Below are 6,000 nucleotides of genomic sequence, written 5' to 3' on the forward strand. Positions count from 1 at the left end.
CTTTGGTCCGGGATACTATCGCTTCCGTCTTTTAATCAGCCGCCGACGAGGGTCGATAAGTGGAGATCGAGGACGAAAATTCGCTGTTGCAAAGTCACGAAATTTTCTCGACTTGTTCTCGCAGTTACGACTCGACGATTTAGAAGTGGAAGCGCGATGGAGGGACAAAGAGTGTGGAAAGTAGGAGGGAGTCTTGACCCGTGCCAGGCAACGCTCGAAGTCAGCTGACTTTGGCCGCCTCTCAGCTGAGACCGCATCAGCATCTCTGCCCGATTATCGACTACTCTGATTCTTCTTATTGTCGTATTTTATACATACAAAATATCTATTCTCTTATCCGTGATATTATTTAAAAAAAAAAAAACATTCTTTTTAGTTTATTTATTATCGGATAATTAAGTCATAAAGATGCGAAGCGACTATATTAAATAAGAGTCGAGAGAAAGGTCGCATCGAAGCGGAAAGATCTTTTCTACCTCGAAGGCAGGTAGAAAAACGCGTGTCCCCGGTCGCGTTGGATCGCGTCCAAAGGAGAATCCGCGTGGTCCGCGAGACAATGCTCTCGGTTCTATCAACGTGTCTCGGACGACATCCACGGAGAGGAGGTTCGAAGGCTCGTCTTCGAAACCTGATTTTCTCCGTTTCACTTTCACGGATGCGCGGCGAACGAACGCAGCCCGTGCCACACCACGGTGGGCCGGCGTTAAACTTCCTCGTCGGTATGGCGGATGAGGGAAGGCGAGAAGGAAGGTCGAAGAACAGAGAGACGGGAGGCAAGAAGAGGGAGAGAAGACGACGAAGGCAAGAAAGGGAGGTGGACAAAGAGCGTTGTGCGAGAGAAATATGTATAGCTGGGTGAAGGGAAGAGAACGAGGAGGCAGGACGGAAAGAAACGCTTCTAAGCACGGTTCGGGCCGCTCCACGAAAGTCGAGGGTTCCTCGGCGAATCGTAACAGGAAGAGAGCCGTCCAATTAGGTAGTCTCCAACAGCGGAAGTCTGGCCAACTTCCCGATCGTAAAATATATCCATCCTGATAAGCGACATACAGGTCCTGGGTGGTTGCCCCTGTCCCTCCGATGTCCTAATGAGATGCACGGAAAAGGACTCGGCTTTCGCGTCACGTTTCCTCGTGCGCAACAACGACCAGGCCTTGTTCTTGCATATAACGCCGAAACCATGTATGCTTTTCGTCCACACGGAATTCGAATTCTGGACTCACGTGGTAACCATTTACGATCTTTTTACCTAACACCCTCCCCTTCGCTGTCCGAAGAGAAGGTTGCGAGAGAAGTTGCATAGGCAATCCGTGGCCTTCGACCGTGTCTGCGCCGTCTCCCCTGTCACGTGTTCCAGGTTTGATTGATGGAAGGAAATGTGGCGCTGTGCGTGAGGTTTTTTCGTGTTACCGCTGCCTGCTGCGGTCGCCTTTTTCCTCGGTTTTTTGGTAAATACAGCAGGACGATCAACGTACACGAGGTATAATGGCTTTCATCGTGATATTTGAGTTTGTTTCATTCACCCCAGCTAATTCTTTCGATTGCTGCGGACAATCTATACCAGCTGCTACCTAGGTCGATATACAATGAATCATATAAGTATCATATAGTTCCAATACCTGCTATATTTCTCCCTCGCAGCCACGATTCCGTGTAAAAGTCTTCTTCCTTTCACTTATCAGCAACGAATCTTCATCTCCGTTCCTTCCGCCTCCATTTTGGAAGCATCCCCAAATACCCGTGTCACGGTTGCCATTCCCGAAGGGACGCTGATGTAAGACTTCGTTGAATTCGGTGGCTCGATGATGCCGCGCACGTTCCCCCGGTTTTCGGTGCTTGGTCCGCGTATCCCGTTATGCATTTTTCCACCGGGGGGAAAAAAGCGACGGTGAAGAGAGAGGAGAGAGGAAAAAGGCACAGCGGCAACAGCGGACGCTGTAAGAAAAAAATGGAAGAGAGAAAAAATGTTGGCGGGCAAAAAATCGACGCATCCTGTGCGCATGGCCTGACCTCTCTTTCTCTTTCTCTCTTTCTCTCTCTCTCTCTCTTTCTTTCTCTTCTTTCCTCTCGAGCAAGAAGTAGCATTCGAGTAACGCGGATACCGTCCGATCGATTGGCCAGTCCGAATACTCACCTACGTACATCCTATCCGTCCTCTTTCTTTTACTTTTTTTTTTCTTCCTCCGCCTTTCACCACCCTCTCTTTTCCCGTGTCCCGTGGTCCCCTTTATACGCGCGCTCTCTCGCGTATTCGATTACGAGAATCTCGTGTTACGTGGCTGGCGCGTGCAACCTCTCCATCGAGCTGTATCCCTCGAAACGCGGCCCTATCGTCGAGACGCGTCCGTCTGCGCGATTTCAATTTGGCGCGTCGTCCGAACCCTGAGACAAAACGTACGACATAGTTGATGTATATCGTGCAGCGATTCGTATAATGCTAAATATTCGTTAGAGATTGAATGACGGAGGTGGATAGTTGCAAGCGAAGCAGCTGCATTTTAGTCGGATGGGATCATGCACTATAGAAACAAGGGACTGGTCGATGGATGGATGTCCGTGGAGCAGGCAGTTTCGCGAACGCGCCAGGCCATCGGTCCTCGTAAAAGCCTTTTATGAGTTTGCGTACCTCCGAAAATAACTACACAATCGGAACCGGTTTCGGCATAATCCTCACCGATTTTGTGTAGGCCTACAATTTCAATAAGTAAACATCCTGTCACAGTGGTACGCGAGCCGCATAATTGTACCGGTTCCGCGTGAAATTTCTCGCGTTTTCAATTTCCTGCTAACTCGAGTCAGCCCGACGTGTTCATGCGACGAAAGAAGACACTAAAGAACCGGGTTACCAGCTGAACTTCGCTCGAATTATCACCTTTGGAAATTCGTTGGTGTCATGGATCTTCTTGCTTAATCCCGAAACGATAACTTCACTAACCCCGACAACGAGAATAAACGAAAGGAAAGGAGAATAATCAGAAAAAAGGGATATACCTAATAGAACGCTAAACACTGACTTCACTCTGTGAACACTAGAGAAACACTGCGAAAGAAAAAGTATCATAAAATAAAAATGCGAAGGAAACTGGCAAAAATCGTCGAAAAGTGGCGGCGAAGGAGAACGAGCAGGGTGAAAAATAGGGGAAATGCGAGGGAAGAACGAAAGAAAAGAGAAGCAGGAAGTATCGGCGCGAATCAAATTCCCGGTAGGGTCATCGGCGATTCCATGATGCTTCGGCGGTGGTGGAGGTGCCGGCGATGGAGTATAGGCGATCGCCGGTTACGGTCAAGGACTCGCTGACGTCAGCTTCGCCGGTCGTTAAAGAATTTAGGTCAAAAAGTCACTGTTGTGTGTTCGCCATTCATCGCGAAACCTGGCGAACGAACGATCCATGTCCGATTTTACCACGGACGAACATCCGTCTATTTGGATGATGCTACGAACACGAATACACACGATCGTGTGCATGCGTGAAGATACAAGAGAAAGAGATACAACGGGAGATCGGCAGGCGGTTGTTTTTCGCCAGGTTCGCTAATTATTTGAATTGCAAATTCGCGGCACCATGAACAGAGAAGCGTCATCCCGTTACTGGGGCATTAGGCTCAGTCGTGCCTCGAAAATCCTCGTTTCGCGCGGCCATGATAATTGGGAACACGGTTCGTTAGTGACGCCGTGATCCCTCCAACGCTGCTAATTTTCGTGCTACTTGGAGTGCTGTCGCTTCGAAGAATTTCGAAAGAATGTTTGGAAGCTGCTTTCGTTACTGGGTTACCGAAATTACTCTCTTCGTAGCAGTTTTATGAATAACGAAAACGAAATGAGACAACCAAATGAGACTTTTCTTTCTTCTCCTTTTTTTCTTTTTCTTTTTTTTTTTTTTTTTTTACAAGACAGCGAAATGAAGAGTGGAAGAAAAATTATTTTCGCGCAAGGATGAAGTACGAAGAGCGAGGAAAAAAGGAACGAACACCGTGGGAACACCGTAGTTCAATGACTATCGACAACGTCCGTTTGATAAAATAGAAGGAAAGGCACGACGCATGGTGAAAATAATGAAACACGGAAACGGGCAGCGAACACGTGAAAACCGATGGTAATTAGAATTCTTCTGGCCATATAACATCTGCGCCTAATACAGGAACTATCGCGTGGGTATAATCAGGGACAACAATCGCGCAAAACTTATTTCGTTCTGGCGTTACGGAAGAACCTTCGCTTCCCCCGAGTGTTTCACCGTGAAAAGGTGGAATCAATTTGCCGGTCTGACGTAAGAAGAGGATATAATATCTCGCGAGCGAGCGCGTATGCGATTCATTGTGCCCTCACCGCGGAAGTTTATCAATGGTATGCAACCTCTGTCGAGTGGGCGTCGATTTTGAAATAAACGCGCTACCACCAACACTTTTGAACGACTATTATCATTTATCCCTCCTCGAATTCTTTCCTATTATTTCCTTTCTTACCTTCTACCTTGTTCGGGCACGATTTGAAAATATTTTGAAACTCACAGTTACAAATGCGCCTCCATTGGATCGTCCGACGAAGAGGATCGCGTTAAAAGCCGCCGCTCTAAAGGTTAATTCCTCAAGTGCGAAGATAACAGCATCGGTTAGTCGAAAGCTCGTCGCGATCTCGCTCGTGACTGGGTATAATTAACCTTTTCCCTGACACGAATCCATCGAGTGGATAAAACAGGCCCAACGGAGGACAATAAATAGCTAGTCGCGCGGCTGACATCCTAGCCGAGGTCACGTCGATCGTTTTCCACTTCCACAATGACGGACGGAATGACGGACTGCCATTCGAAGAGGCTGTGGAGACAGTCGCGACGAAAGGCCAGAGGAGAAAGGAAAAAGAGGAAAAACACGAGGCGCACGTGGGCAGACCGGCACCTATTTTCCTCGCATGCAGGGGTCACCGTTCCCCTTCTCTGCTCTTCTACTCTCCTTTCCTCTCCGTTCCGCTCTCTCCGTCCCTTCCACGTGCTGTCACGTCACTCTGTCTTTTTCTTTCTCTCGCGACGCGGTGGTTTGCAACCCCCCTCGAGCACGAACGCGTCGGCTCGCGTACCGCGAAGCGCAGGTTACATAATTATTCCGGTCGTGCCTCGCGAGTGTTTCTTGGCCAATGGGATTGTGGTTCTATGGGACAGTGGACGGTGTCCCCATAGAAGCCACGCCTCGTGACCCAGACTCCCACATAACTGTTCTCGAAACATCATCGGCAGTCCGAATGAATCGGCACTGGCCGAAGAAAGAAAGTAGCTGGTGTGAGAGAAAGCAAGATGGCAGTATGGAAGGAAGCGAGACCGATGAAGAACGACGACTGGCAAACAGAAGGACGAAGAAGACAACAGGCATCGGTCGTATTATCGATTCCCATGACGCCACGTCGGAGTCGCGCAAGTGTTTGAAATTAGACTTTGCCATAGCAGTCGCCTCGCTGTGTTTATATTGGCTGCGATCGGCACGATGCATCGATATGCGGCGTTGCATTCTGCTCGATGACCGCCGTGCTGCCTCCATGGACTTTCCATCGTGCCCCGGCTTTCAGGAAGCAAAGAAGATTTGGGGCCTCGACGACTTTTACGATTCGAATCTTGAACGTTGCCCGACGTTCTCCAAATTCCTTCAGCTGGAGGTAATAAAATGAAACGCGTAAAAATTCTTATATCTCGCACGGTAAAATCGAATATAAACGAATATAAACGAAACGAGGAAAGGAATACCTTCGTAAAGATCGGAAGAGTAGAAAATAGAAAAATCGTCATCGTTTTGCTGTTTTCTCCGAAATGTCCCTATGCAACATATGCAAAAAGGCGATAACGCGGAATTTCCTACCGGCAGCTTAGCCGTAGCAATCGATTTATCAGTCAGCCGCGACAATGGCGGCGTCGCGTTAGAAGAGAGAGAACGGTAGGTAATGGTCGATACTACGTCTTGCTTCTCTTTCACAGCCGGAAAGCGCGCGGCCGACCGTACGTTTCGAGAATGAGAGGAACG

This window comes from Bombus fervidus, chromosome 9 (assembly GCF_041682495.2).
Source record: "Bombus fervidus isolate BK054 chromosome 9, iyBomFerv1, whole genome shotgun sequence".
NCBI classification, from domain to species: Eukaryota; Metazoa; Arthropoda; class Insecta; order Hymenoptera; family Apidae; genus Bombus; species Bombus fervidus.